This window comes from Epinephelus lanceolatus, chromosome 5 (genome assembly GCF_041903045.1).
Source record: "Epinephelus lanceolatus isolate andai-2023 chromosome 5, ASM4190304v1, whole genome shotgun sequence".
Lineage (NCBI taxonomy): Eukaryota > Metazoa > Chordata > Actinopteri > Perciformes > Serranidae > Epinephelus > Epinephelus lanceolatus.
In genome coordinates this window covers 32101179-32117146 of record NC_135738.1, presented here as the reverse complement: position 1 = coordinate 32117146, position 15968 = coordinate 32101179, and the positions used below count along the sequence as shown (strand labels likewise).

The window sequence follows — 15968 nt, the reverse complement described above, 5'->3', positions numbered from 1 at the left end:
ATCAACAACTTATGGCTTTATAAAAAGCTCTCTGGTAAATTATTAGGCTATTAGTGATAACAATAACTGCACAGAACAATTAATCAGTAAGAACATAAACGCTACAAAAATAGTGTTTACTTAAAGGGGGACTACACCCATTTTCATAATTAATACATGTTATTCCTATGGTCTAAAACAGTCCAAAACTAGTGGTAAACATGAGCAACTCTCTCCCAAATCCCAACACTAGGGTGCTAAAACTCAAATGTGTGATGTCATAGGGTATAAAGCCTGGAGCTGCTCCATAAACGACGAACTGGGAAATATATTCTAGATGACACTGAGAGCACTCGGGGGAATGCTCTGAATAAATGGCTGCATTTTCTGTCTCACAACTGGGAACATTTCAATAGAATAAAGCTCATTGGGATATAAAATAGAAAGCAAACACTATGTAGGTGCACAAAGTCTCCCATTCATTGTCTGTGGAGCAGCTCCAGACTTTATACCTGATGACATCACAAGTTTGAGACTTACTTCTCTGCTTTCTGGCTTTGACAGAGTAGCCCATGTGCATTAATACTGATCGAACTTTCCAAGGCCGTAGAAATAACATATTGGAATTTTAAGTTTAGGCGGAGTTACCCTTTAAATGTACAAATCTCTTATCTTTAGTCATGTTGGGATTAAATTTAAAAGCAATGCATGGGTTCCAAAGTCTACAGTGTTGCTGATTTGCGAAGTTGTCAGAGTAATTAAAGGAGCACAGTGTTTTTGGCACCCATCAATATGACATGGCCTCAGAAAAACAAGTATAGGCAGCACTGAGAAAGAGGATAAGTCATTTTATTATTTGCGTGACATAAAGTCATGGACGTAATTCCCCAGTCTAAATCAGTTCGTTATGCCTGACTTCATGCATCTTTTCCACCGTATGGAATCTTGAAAAATATAATTCCCGCTGAATTCCAAAGCCCATTTGTTTATTTTCTAACAAAGCATAGACATGGATTGTGCTGTGGTTTTAGAGCGGCTGAAGTTTGCCTTAGTGGAAAACCACTTAAGATTGCAACTTGGGAAAATTATAAGTTCTAAACAATCGCTTTCAAATGGCAGGACATCACATGGAAAACAGTATGGTGAGTCTGGCTGCTTCCCACGGACAGAACTATGCATCACTGATACGCTGCTTTGTTCTGTCTCAATCACAACACAATCCAAGACTTATGCTCATAATGAAGACACATATTGTACACATCAGTGACGGAGCAATGCGCACAGCAAATCCAAAGAACCTATTAAAAGCTGTAATGATTATCCTAAGCGCCTTGGCTGATTCAAAGGAAAGGTCAATGACATGCAGGCCCTTTGTAAAATTGATTCACAGGCTAGCAAACACAGAGACATCTCAAACGTGACCACTTAAGACACAAGTCTCCCACTTTGATCAGACGCAGACTTTAATCTATACTCTCTGCTGACTATCCCTTTACTATCAGCTCTCTGCATATTACAGACACGGTCTCTCCCTCTTGAGCATCCAGCAAGGCAGACACCCTCCTGTCACCTCCAGTCACTGGACAGATAGGCCTGTGTGGCTGGTTTTTCAGAGACACACGGTGTTTGTAATCCCTCAGAAAGATGTTGTGCAAACTTCAGCTTGAGGACAGCCACGTGGAGGGATCAGTGTTACTTTATTTTTGTTCATTCAACATTTGACAAGGGATTTACAAAGTCTGTGCTGCCTATATTTGTATGATGGATGAGGCAAAAGGAATATTTAATGACATTGTAGATAAGATAGAGTTACAGGAATAGGAATTGAATTAGACACAACATAAAGCGGATAGGTCATACAGTGCTGTGCTGCCCTTTCACAGGCTTTGGTAGAGAATGAAATAATCATTAGTGCAGCTCCAGACCTGCTTATTACGAGGGTTATGTAATGCTGTCTTTTAGAGTGGTAAAAACACGTTCAACTTCTCACGTCGTGATGTAGCATACATGAATTTCAACTCTGTGCTGCTGCATACCTGTAGAAGTGCATTTTTTGCAACTCAAAACAAGGATTTCATAACCTTATTAAAGAAATGAATGAGTCACTGAGTTGAAAGTTGGAAAACAATTTCTGCGGCTCAGGTTATATGTGTTTTAAAAATGTAGCTCTTATGTAATTGCAAACACTAACATTGCGTCATGTCTCTCACTGTGATACTAATATGAGGTTTAAACTTAACCTAATTAAGAACAGCAACATTTTGACTGCGAGAGAACTCGCAGCCAGGAAAGCTTACTGTCTCCACCACCACAAGGATGTTCCACATATGAAGTCTCCAATCAGAACAAGCTGTCCTAGTTGGATTTGCACGGATTTGCTAATTAAACAAACCACAGGGGGATACAGGATGTCAACCGGGTCTGCTTGTGTGAAAATGAGAGTGAAGAGAAGAAGGAAGAGTAGCACTGAAGGGAGGGGAAAAAAGGGACTGGGATCAGGAGTCAGGAGCAGGATGGCTCAATGCCGGATCACAATACATCAGAGAGAGTTTCGCCACATCATGAAACCAGCTCTAATTGCGCTGAGCACCTCGGTTCCCACCACGCCTCTGTTCACCAACAGAGGTTTGTCATCAGCCATTGACTGAGGATCAGTGGATGCTGGCTGAGGCATGCAGACAAAGGGCTGTCTACCTAAGGTGAGGCAGGCTGAGCACATTCCAAACATAACAAAGGACTTACACATGATGTCATGCCTGAAATCTTCAAAGGCATCTGCCATATCACATTATCAAATACAGATGACAATAGACTGCAGCAAATCTGCACTCATCCACCTGTGATGGAGCTGATGAGGGAGGATAATAAAGGAGAAGCACTTACTGTACAGAGGGAAGACAGGCACAAGGTATTCCTCTGGCTGGGATTTGTTCTCTTTCTGTTTTCCTCCCTCCCTTTTTCCCCGTGTCTCCTCCCGCCTTCTCCCCCCTTTCTTCTCACCACAGCAAGATGCTGCCTGGACCACTGCTCGTTGTCATGGCAACCGAGACTGGGGGGGATTCTCACGTGACCGTCTTTCCCTGGGCACTGATTGGTCTGACGCATAAAGAGGAAGGAGGGAGGGAGGGAGGGATGGGGGCTGGTGGGGAGGTGATGTCACACACCCACCGGTTCACAAATGGGAGGGATCCTCACTCAGGCCGCCTGCAAGCACACACAGACACAATGGGCATCTTTTTAAAGGTGGGGCTGAGCTGAAGTGGAGCTATCAGATGCTCAAGGGTGATTCTACTTGATTGAGCGACTTATAGGACTTTTGTCTTGACCTCAGATTGCGCTCATCTGCAGTGCTGCCAGAAAAGCGCAGTCCAAACTACCAGGGGCCCAGAATGCAAAAATAACACAAGTGCTACAGGACAGCTTGACCTGCTGGCCCACCACACTTCAACGTCTCCTACAGTGGCTGCAGAGAGCTATTTATAGCACTGCAGAAACCAGACAGATGCATAACTGCTACTATTCACTCAGTAACATGCAAAGGCAAACATTCAGTGAAACAATGGAAGCTTCGGTCACCGAGACCTACAATCTAGACGACTGCTGTTTCTGCTCCTGCTGATAACAAGTAAATGACCTAAATGTATTTCCTGTATTAAGAAATTACATAAATACCGCATGCTTAGCATTGCTTGTAGCTTAGAATGCAATAAAAATACAAAAACTAACACACCACCATGGGCATGTGCTGAACAAGCCTATGTGCCGTAATGACATAATGATACGCGCCCTGCTGTCATACATTTTACAAGCATTTTACAGACTTGAAAGCTGAGGAAAAACTTGGCACCAGAGCTGCAACAATGAAAGCAGCATTTAGCTGTTGAGTGAAAGGAGAAAAAAAAAAGCTTTCCATGTTCATCAAGGCAGGAAAAGATTTCAAAAAGATAACTGGGGTGTTTCACATCCCATTTAAGGGAAAGTAGGTCTCTGTCAATTTCACGCTCATTCCCAACGCTGACATGAGTAATCATGGTCCAGGCTTGTTGTCCAGACTGTTGTGTAACGGGCTGGGATTGGTCCAGTTCTGCCAGAGATGAGAAATGATCTTGTTCTGGTGGAATCTGATGTTGGTTTTCCTAAGCCGATGTAGTGTATTGCCTTTGCAAGGTATTGAGCAACTCAAAAATATTTCTCACTAATCCCGAGTAGACACACTTCTAAATGATGACGGCCATCTGGGTTGTTGTTTTTTTTTGTCTTTATTTTTGCCCATTTTGTTTTTACAGTGTGAATTTAGAGAGGTGTTTTTGTGTGTGAAACCGTAATTTCCTTAAGGATAAAAATAGATATGGACATTTGGGCACACAAAGATTCAGACACCTGCCAGCTATGGGCGTGTCATTACACTCAGCTCACACCTTTCTCTGGCCTGTATTTTTACACATTTTTTAACACAATAAACCAAAAATACAGAATTATATGGAATTAAATGAGAAACTAAACCAAAAATTCTCCTTCTAAATAACATTTTTAAAATTTTAAAAACCTACAAAGTGTGTCAAATGCCTATTTCCACTGTGCATATAAAACAAGTAACAGTATCTTTAACATCCAGAATTCCATTTGCTTTTGATTATTCTTTCATCCCTTACTACTGTGGTACAGACACTGTCTGATCTGATCAGAAATGTAGCTCAAACACTGCACTCCAAAGGAGACCAGACCTATGCATTATGCAGCCATTTTCTTCTAATGCTATAACTGGACAGTGAGCGTCATTAATAAAACATGCGCCGCTGTCTCCAAAGTCATCTGTTTCTTTACACCCGGCAGGAAGTGCACACATAAAGGTGTTATTCACGCTAATTAGGAAATATATATTTAATAAAACTCAATAATGCTAGACTTTCTGAGGTCACATGCTGTCCTCATTCCCATGTAGGACACTTTATAGTGTCTATGTCTTTTGCTCAGTGTGATAAGAGGGAGACAGATATTTGTATGTACGCTTGTATGTAAAGCTCTGTAAAACCTCGCTGAACTGACAAACTCAACCAAACTCAGCTAAACTAAAAAATAATATGATCTTACACAGTTTTATACACACATTTCCCATGCAGTAAATACTACATTAAGTCTTGCTGGATAGAACAGTGTCTACATGTTTGTGCCTGCATGTGTACATGGTGCTGAGTTATGACACACTGTCGGTTTAAGCAGATCTCTGACAGGACTGACTCACCATGTAAGCACATAGGTCACAGTTAATGAATCCCAGACACAGAGAATATTGTGTCAGTGAGTATTTTATATTGCGGCTGTCACTTTTTTTCCCCCCAATTCTGTCAAATCTTATGCACATATTCTCTCTCTGCCCTCTCACTCTTCCTGTGAGTACGATTAGGTGGAGGGGGTGATGGGAGCACTGATACTAATAGCTGGTATCATCATGTTCATGGCCTGCCATCAGTAACCTGTTACGGGCCAGTGAGCACTGGGCTGCAGAGGAGGAAAGAGAGACAGAGCAGGGGTGCTGCGGAGCAGTGTTACTCCTTGAGCATGTAACACTTTCCATTTGTGAATATTATTCCTGCTAAAAAATGTAACAGCACATAAAAACAGAAATCTGACAGTAAAATAATATTTGAGTAAAACAACTATGAATAAAACAAGGGCAAATTGCTTGCCCTCTGAAATCAAGACAAAATGACAAAAAGACTATACTTACACAGATTAGGCTCAATATATAAGCACAATTTCATTCTTATTGTCTAACCTGAGAAAAATAATGTTAAAACTACTTGGAAACTTTGATTTTTATTCACTTTATTTACTTTTACTTTACTTACAAATGTTTCAGAAGAGGTAATTATCAGCCAATGTTTGGGATCTTAAGATTTCATTAGACATAAATAAAACAGCACAACAACATCCACTTAACAACACCCGACTGTCCAAATGTCAAATAACACTAGAGTCTGCAGCCATGCCAGCAGTTCAGTGAAGCTCGTCATAGTCACAGCCGTGCTTCGAAATAAATGCTAACACCAGCAACTTGCACAGTTGTCAGTGGCATATTTTTAATAGGGGTGGCTAAATGGGGACACTAAATGTCTTTAGGTGGCACAAAAAATCTTTCCATAAGTGAATTTCTTGTGAATGCTTATGTAATGCGATTTATTGTTCTTAAATTAGGCTGGTTGTCGTTTAACTTAAACGGACATACAGCTTTAATTTGAAGGAGTATATTGATTGTAAATAACAAAACATTTACTGGGAACAAGCCTTCTCAAGATTAAAGGCAGATTTATACTTGTGCATCAGCTCTATGCAGAGCCTACACTTCTGCCTGTGCAAGTGGCCTACGCTGTTGCAAGCATTTATACTTGTGCGGTGGTGTGTCTGTGTCATTCTGCAGTGACACCTCTAAAACACTAATCAGCGGTGGGGTTTCTGTGAAGTGCTGTAAAATTTAGTTGCTTCAAAAAACACCCAATACACACATTAAATGCGACAATTTCAAACACAAGTACAGAAATCAGCTTCACTATAACTTCCAGCATTCACAGACAAAGCACTTGTCTTTTGCTGGAAACATTTTCCCCACAAATACAACATGCTAATGTTTTTAGCACCACCCTATGGCATTTCACATTGTATAAATTAGCCTAGCGGCTAACAGACTTTTCCTCTACTCACATGAAGCCACAGACAACAACAACATTTAACAAAGGTAACGTTGTAAAACATGGCTCCATTACAACTCACAAGATTCACTGACAAAACAACTGTCTTATACTAAACAGATTTTCCAAACAAATACAACTTGCTAACGTTATTAGCACAAGCCTATGGCTTTTTACATTGTATAAATTAGCCTAGTGACTAGCAGAGATTTCCTCTACTCATTTGAAGCCAGGATAAATCACACACATGCATTAAAATGCTATTTTGTGGAGGCTTTATTGTCTTCACAATTTATTGTTTCTTATCTGTGAAATTAATGGCTTGTAGCTTACAAACATAGACAGGAAGTTTGCGTCACTGCGACGTGCAGTTACATTTCTGGGAAGGTGCACATCATGCTACAGTGAAGGTTACACTGTAGCCATAGGTACGGCATCAATTCGACGCAAAAGTATAAATCCCACTTAATAAAGGAGACTTGTGGGTACCCATTAGACCCATTTTCATACAAATATCTTGATGTGAGAGTTTAAGAGACCCCTTTGAAAATGGCTATGCCAGTTGTTTCCTTGCCAAAATTTTGCCTGACTTTGGAGCATTCTTTATCCCCCTTTTCGACAAACTATGCTGACATGATCGGTATTGATGAATGACTTAGGTTGTCCAGTTTCACAAGATACCACTCCCTTCAATCTTCTAGCTAAACAATTAGCACACCACAGCCTTATAACCCCTCCCCTTCCTTGGAGGCACCACCGGCTGATGTTACATAATATAATGTTTATCTCAAACATTGTATGGTGAGTTAGCATGCTAACATTTGCTAATTAGCACTAAACAAAAAGCACAGCTGAGGCTTATCAATATTTCACAGGGCAAGAGAAAACTTTGGGGATGAAAAAAGTCATTAGTATTGATACTATGGGGACTATAAATGTCACCTCATCGTTTTCTTGCTGCTTAGTCATTAGTGTAAGACACAGGATTAGTGGATGATGCAAGGCAACCATCTCACACTGAAACACACACAACAGCAGCACTTGCTGAGGAAGCTAGCTGCTCACGAGTATATAAATATGACATCTGAATTTCCAGTAAACCTACGGCAAAGCCAGATCACTGAGGCAGGCAGAATGTGTGCAGCTTTTATATAAACACAAACACAACATGAACCCGCTCAGTCCAAATAAGTGATATTTGGAAAAGGTCTTCCCAGAATCACATCAGTATTTTGGGTAACATGAATCCAGCCAGTGCTGTAACTTGAACATTTAATTTCCTCCAGAACGATGAGTGCTAACCCTGTGCAAACACCAAGTAAATCAGCTCCAGTCAGCTGCCCCTGAGCGTGATGGATAGAGGGAGGAAAGAGGAGAATGAGAGGTGTTATGTGTGTGTGTTGGTAGGGGGGTCCAACAGAGGAATCAAAGCCAGTGAATAAAGGCAACTGAGTGAAAACTAAAGACAGAGGAGAGAAAGGGCAGACAGTGAGGTCAGATTTCAGGAGGTCTGGCTGTGTCTGTGGTCAGTCTGAGCCAGTCTAAATTTAACTGTATGTGTTTAGGAGACCTCAAACCAGGGCTGTGTGAGGACTGAAACAGCAGCAGTGGTCAGGGTGCGGCCACACACTGGACTCATTTCTCACACTGCTTGCCGTTAACTGTGTCCATGAACTGCCAGCACGGTAGGCTGTAAATTCAACCTTCCTTAGAAGCTAAAAGGGTCAAAAGTCAAGGCTGTGACCTGTTGTCCCCGACCTTCTCATGATCCATAGCAACACAGGCGCTACTGGCCTACATATAGCTGTGACCGTAATGACTCGGGTGTTAAAGGGTTAAAGGTAAACTATGTCTGCATTGGATTGACTCTGAGTGGTTCTCATGTTGATCAGCAAAGGTATCCAAATAAAATATTCCTTTTCCTTTCCACATTATTTCTTATGAGTGAGGTTGCTAGTTACTTTATCTTTGAACCCAACAGGGAAAAAAAAGAAAAAAAAGAGAATATTTTAAAGGGCCATTTCACCCAATTACAAAACAAATCTCACTTGGTAAATAGGCATGCAGAAAGGTTGCAAAGTGTTTAGGATATCTGCACATTTTTACTGCTTCCACTCTCAATACAAAAGGGGTAAACAACATTTTTTTTCGTGTGTCTGAAACACTGACAAAGTAGGTTAATTTAAACAAGATTAAGGGCCATCAAGCTAGCAGCTCTATAAGGCTGTACTTAGGCTAGGTTCTTTGAGCAAACTGCTAAACATCTGCAGGTAATTGTCTACCATTGTCACAATCTCGGTTTAGCATGCTAACAGGCTAATATTTGACACTTAGCTCTACTTAACACTAGCTATGTTTCCATCCAAAAGGGATTCAAATCATTGGGAAATGCACATTAAAAGAAATACAAATCCTGTGTGTTTCCATTAAATGTACGGACCGGAAAGAAAACAAGTCTCGCATTCTTCTTCTTCTACATTTTCTGGCGGTTGGCAACCAGCTTGTAAATGCATTACTGGAGTGTGGATATCACCATGGAGAGAGGTGCGCTACGTCAGACTTAATTCGAACATAACTGTTTCCATCCCCCGTTTTGCGAATCAACATTTTTTCGAATCAACCAAAACCCGGCTAAAGCGAGTGTATTTTAGTTTGTGCGAATCAGGGGATTTTAATTCAAATTTTGGCGTTTCCATCATAATTTTCCAATGCGATACTTCTAGATGCACATCTAAACAGGCTGATGGAAACATGGCTACTGTCTGTCTGTGGACAGAGTTGTGTCAATGATATAACATCACAACTATGCAAGATGCAGACACAAAACTTTACAAGTTCAAAGATCGGTGTGGTCTGAGAAAGGAGGCTGGAAGTGGGGGGGGGTAGGAAGTAAGGAAGGCGCAATTGCCTCCACCTGACATACTACAGTATGTTGGGTGGAGGCCACGGTCACTATGTACGCCCCTGGCCGACATTCAGTTTCAGTCGCAGATCAGTTTTCCATGGATGGAGTGATCCCATTGCAAGATGTTCGCTATTTCAAACTATCTCAACACCTACAGTATTCCTGTTCATTAATAGGCCAAACCTTAAAACTACGCTGCTAGTGTGGCTTAAAAATCAACAGCAACGTACACTATCTGTCCAGAATCTGTGTCCCTGATACTCTGTTTAATCCAGACTTGGCTGTTACCATCTTGATAGGGAATTCTTCTTTGTCTGCATCAATAATTAAATGCTATTTGCATCCTTTAGCAGCAATAAAGTTGAGAGACGTATGTATTAAACAGACAAAAAACAATAATCTGCATGGCATAATACCACCACCACAAGACTGTACAGTAGCAACTCTAAGAGCTGTAGTTTTGCACCGGGAGAACACAGACATGTTTTTGGCAATCATTCACTGCAGTGCACTCATCAGGAGAATGGGTCTTTCCGTAGATCAGCGAGGCGACAAACAGGATGTACAGACACTAATTCACTTAGCAAACCTGTCAGCAGTTGTGCACTGAGCTTAGTTTGTGTCTGCGACTTTGTTTTTTTGAAATTTACACAAGTCTTCATGACTACAACACCCCAAGGTCTCAACTTAACTAACCAGTCCCTGACTGGCAGCCTGCTTCAGATCACTGCACTTACCCTTGGGCTGGCACAAACACAGCTTTAAACATGATCAGTTACCATGGCAACCAGAGTCTCTTCCTGTCCTGGCCAATATGAGAATCCAGAGCCCTGTTAGCGAAGATATTGCCAAATATGTCACTTGTTTAGGTGGGAGAACAACACAGCTTTGTGGGAGAACACACTATATTATACATACAAAAAAGTTTGGGTTTCCACTGTCTGTTTGGAGACCATCTTCAGTTAAGTTCTGTGTTTATGTATACACCCAAATGTGCATACAAATAACAGACCATGAACACAATTTCTGCCTTTACAGGGCACCCAACAACCCATAATGTCTTGTCACACATGCACAGGAAAAAGCAGTTAGTGAAGGTGTTAGCTCTGCTCATTTAGACCTTCATTAAAGATTAAACACATACTGTTCCAGTCACTCTAATGGCTGGTAAAGTATGCTGGATTCCCATTTTACTCACACTGTTTACCCCTTTTACACACAGTAATCTTAATATAACTTAATCTTAATTTAATAGGATCAACCATCCAGCCTGTCCCACTGAAGCTGATACGCTGGCAGAGTAAAACATGCCAGACACAACACAGCATGGAAATGAGTAATTGCACCTAAATCTGAGGAATCAGATTGTTTAATAAGCTGAATTACGTCGTACCACAAGTTCGACTCTACCCAGGCATAAATGTTTACTTGATGGTTCAGTTCATTTCCTTTATCTTCATCACAAAAAGTCTCATGATGGCAGGGGGAAATTAAAATGCCGTGCAGCAGAGAGCACACTCCACATGAACCATATGTCGCACGTTGACCTCATCGCAAAACTTAATTGGTTATGATAATGGACTTGTTTTGGACACGTCACAGGCCCAGTTATGTAATAGTAACACTGAGCTGATTAAAGTCACACTCACGTGCCTTCCTTCAGGAAAATTTGTACTATAATATTCATTCATCTGGCAGATTACATCCTCACAGGCCACCACCAGAGAAACTCGAGTGTACAGAATATATACATAATTGTTTTCATAGTGTTGGGTACATATGTAAATTCTTATACATTTGTTGTATTTTCCATCTAGCACCAAAGAAATAATTGATATTAGTTAAAACAACCCACTGGTACTGGGTAATTGCGTCTGTGCTATTGTGACTGACACTGTCTCAATTTTAATTGTGTTTTTTACATGTGAGATCATTTTCTTATTATTAAAGCTATATAAGACATTCAGAGCATATCTATGATTCCCAGTCTGATTCAGGTTTTCTGCACATGGCTACCAACATGGAGGTGGCTGAGCCAGTGGCTTGGTGATAACAGTGCGAGCAGTGCCAACAATTGCAAAAGCCTGACAGAGCTAATGGTGTTAGCAAGAATTGGAAGGTCGGTGCTATGTTTCTGTGACGACTCCGTCCCGATATCAGTACAATGAGCTGCCGTTATTAGCTTGTCAGTGGGATAAACACAAGGACTCAGATGCAATATGCACATGCAAACAGACCTTCTACAACAACAACAACAACAACAACAACAACAGTAACAAAGTAGAGAGAGGCGCAGATTACGACACTCACAGAGGAAGCATGCCATAATTCTTTGGTCAGGATGCCATTACTTCTCTATATCTTTACATAGCAAGTAATTGTTTGCTGCTATATTAATGCCCTGAACGTTGTATAGAGCTCCTTTAAGGGTCTAGTATGTTAGATCTAGTGACATCTAGTCTCGCTCACCAGACCTTTCTCAAGAAAAGAAAGGTCTGGCTGGGCCGACTCTCACTTTAAGATTGGAGAAAAAAAACGCCCCGGCTGCTTGTATTTCTTTCAACCAATCACAATCGTTCTAGGTGGTGCCACAGCAACGGTGCGCTTGCAAAAATATTGCCGGGGGGAAACAGGTTTTGGTGTAACACGCCCACAAAAATATCGCCTACAGGACGCGAACCATGGCAGAAAAATGGCTACATCCCCGCAAGATCAAACACCGCAAAAGTTAGTAAAGGACGTGTTGAAAACTGCTACACAACCGGAGGTGGAAGGGCAGGACTTCAGTGGGTGGCTCGTTCTGCCCAATGAGAGGCTGATCTATGCAGCGAACTTCCACCCACTCAGACTAAGTGACATCTAGCAGTGATGCAGATCAACCTTGCAGATTGCAACCAGGTGAAACTTCTCCCATGTGCCAAGTGTGTAACAGAACTATGGTGACTGACAAAAACCAGATGAGCCCTATCTAAAACCAGTGTTTGATTTGTCCATTTCTACTGCAGTTACATCGCAGAGCAACATTGCAAACGCAGGCCCCTAGGAACGCTGCTCAGTCTGCAAATAATTTTTCCCAGTGGCCAAAAAATCCACTGTGGCCCAAAAACCATTTTCCCTATGGGCCACCATAATAAAATCGAAACTGTTGACAGGACACCTCAAACTGCAAACAAGGTTAATTATGACTCTTTCTATTTTAAATTTTTGAGCTGTGGTGGTTTCATATTTGTAAAACTTTGCCTAAGCTGAAAAAGTGATCAGCGAAATCAGCGACATCATCACAATGTAAAGTCAATGAGGGAACTTGTAGGCGGGGCCTGTGGGAGAAACACTGTTGCACATATTTAGTGGACCACATACCACCGAAGTAAACTCAGAAGCTAGAAAACTTTTTTGATGTATGCACCAGGCGAAAACCTCCATTGGAATGAATGGGCGCCATCTTGGGGTTTGATATCTACTTATTAATAAAATCTACGGGCAAACTCCACTGAAGAAGAACCGCTCCCTGTGTAGATATCAGCAGCTCATTCTAGGGTAAGGAAAACATGATTCTTAGTTTTACATGATTGTACACTAACAAAGACATAGTTGAGAATATTATATTCCATTTCCATTCCAACATTTAGTGCCAGACTCATCACTAGGCCTACTTCCTGTGGCCACCGAACTTTACAACTGCTCCCTCAGGGTTTCAGACACTATGAGTCAATAGACTGGCACCTGGACTTAACTCACCGTCAGCAGTTATAATTCCATAATTTATCTATTATGTTTCAACTGTGCAATAGAGGTACAACAATTCTTTATAACACTGTCCCAAATGTACACTAATTGGTGCAAAAATTACAGCAATACTCACTGCAATTATTCAACTGTGTTAGGATATCTGTCAATATCCTATTTTTTCTTGCCATCACCACTCTTGAATGCATATTTAACATTGATGCATAATGTATATATCTTTTATTCTTATGGATACATTGTGTTGTACATTGTAACACAAGGCACATATTTTTATATTTTTTGCACATCTAACATACCCAGCATTTTACACATATTTTTAAATATTATACATACTGGTGTAAAAACTATACTTCTTAATTTTATACTTCTTATTCCTACTTTCTGTAATTCTCTATTGACATCAGAGTGACTGTAACAAATCACAATTTCCCCCCTGGGATCATTTAAGTATTTCTGATTCTGATCTGATTCTGTTTTCTGCCAATGTATCCCACTAAATCCTTCACACTGGACCTGTAAGTCAAGCAGTGTTTAGTTTATGCATGCTCGTTTCCTCATATTATGTCATATCCTTGATTTTGCAACAATAGCTAATACCTATTGAAATAACTGCATCACAAATTTGACTGCCATCAGTGTTACCTGCCATGCATGGCAAAGAGGGCACGGTTTCACAGTCCCCTTATCATAACAAATACTGACTCCAAACAGAGTGTGCTTGTGACCAGACCAGAATTTTAATTGTACTCTGCTCTGCACTGCCAAGGTGCCCTCTCTGTCTCTCTCTTATGCCCTCTTTTCCATGCACTCCATTCCTTCTCTCTCTTCCCACAGTAACTATGAAGCTGCTGTACACTTCCTTGCCTGAGCAGCCTACCAGCTGTAATCAGCAGTCAGTAAACACAGTCCTGAGCAAAGATTTCTCATTAAAGCCAGAGACTATGCAGAGCTCAGCTGCAGTTTACACAATGACCTCAAAGCTCAATACAAGCCACTGCACATAAAACAGCACAGACAGCCACACTGAGAGGTCTGCAGCACTGTGTCCATCTGTAATCAAAAACTTAAGCTTATCACATAAGACAACATAAGCAGGGCTGTGGTGCTGTTTTCTCATTCTGCATCAGAGCTGAATTGTGCTTGACCCCACAACATGACCTTGACTTGTAATGGGAAAACAGATCCACCCTGTGCTGTTTATCTAGCATTATGTTTTTGGGCTTTTCAGCTCCCACTTTGCATTTTAATTGCGACTCATATGGGCAGATTTCCACTCAGTAATTCCACAACAGGCTGAGGTCATGGTTTCAGTTGAGTCTTGAACTTGATACAAAGTGGCCATGATTGGTCACGTTCTGCAGCTTTCAAAATGAGACCGTGCGCAAACATGGCCCAAGGACAGAAACCAAATCTGTCTTTACATTGAGACCTTAGACAAACACCCGAGGATACACACACACACACACACACACACACACAGATGCATTCATGCACAACCAAAACCTCAGCCCAAAAAACATTCCCATACTTAGTGTCCATTATTATCAGTGATCACTGTTCTTGTAAGAGGCCAACTATCACAACAATAGCAGCTCTTGCTTTGTAGCTTTTAAGAGGCGGACACAGTATCTTACCTACATTAAAGTCAAGCCCAACAGTTGTACAGTGTTCAGATGCTTGAACAACAGTGGGATTATGCCAGTATTAGTTCCTGTAATAATGATTTTCTTTCTCAGATCCCTCTGTGCTGCATGTCTACAGAACAGCTCCCTGCTGTCAGCCCTCAGGCTCTGAGTCACTTTCTGGGAGTTAATAACACAACAGGACATGTCTGCGAGCTGGAGGTGGCTGTAAGGCTGGAGTTATTAAAAAGCTGAAGTACACGTGGAGACAAAAACTGGGGACTTCTTTCTGCCTTGGGTAGACTGTACACTGAATATCCTGCCCTGTATGTGTTAGTATTGCACATTTAACTGTTTTTCCTGATGCCTAAGATAAAATGAAAAGATTGACGCTCTACTGGTGCCCCATACACAACCATCACAGTAAGAACACGCAGTAGATGTGCAAGTGTCATGCTCCCAGCTCTGATATTGATGGGTTTAGGTTAATGGAGCAAGTGAGACGAGACAACATGAATGGAGTTGTCATTGACTCTCCCAACAGGGCTTCCAACACCATCCATTACTGCTGCCTTATAGCAACAAATTGATCTTGCTTCAATTAGAGTCTAATGCCCCGGAGTTCTAGGGCAGATTCTCAGACGTCACTCTAATTAATGGTTTATAATTGTGACCACGTCAATCTTGTATTTGATTGGTTGTGTGTGTGGTAGTAGCGCTGTAACGCACCAGTTTGTGGTGTGTATTGTTAACTATGGATTATGCTAATATTGCAATGGCTTTTCAAACAGTAATCTGTCCTACAACACTCCATCTCGTTCTCTGCATCATACTGCTCAGCTCTCCAAATTCTCACACTCCATCTTATCAACCCAGATCTCTGCCCTCCGTGTCGACAGAAAAGAGCAAGCACACAACTATCGTCTGCAGCTGTTCAAATATTGTGACATGTGATCTCTGGGCTGGCACAAAGACCGCTTGTAATGAACGACCGGGACACAAAGAACTGGGAGAGCGGGGAGCTCATCT

The 15968-nt window shown here is 41.3% G+C and overlaps 1 protein-coding gene across 7 annotated transcripts in view; it reads right to left on the bottom strand.

Moving 5' to 3' along the window:
* The window catches only part of mical3a (microtubule associated monooxygenase, calponin and LIM domain containing 3a), a 116073-nt gene that overhangs the window by 80932 nt on the left and 19173 nt on the right, over nucleotides 1–15968 (bottom strand). For 5 of the 7 annotated variants that reach the window (XM_078168059.1, XM_078168062.1, XM_078168086.1 and 2 more), the window contains exon 2: nucleotides 2863–3183. The exons of the other annotated variants lie outside the window; for them this stretch is intronic. The gene's annotated coding sequence lies outside the window, so the exon portion shown is untranslated. The remainder of the gene's footprint in view (nucleotides 1–2862; nucleotides 3184–15968) is intronic. 7 annotated transcript variants of the gene reach the window in all.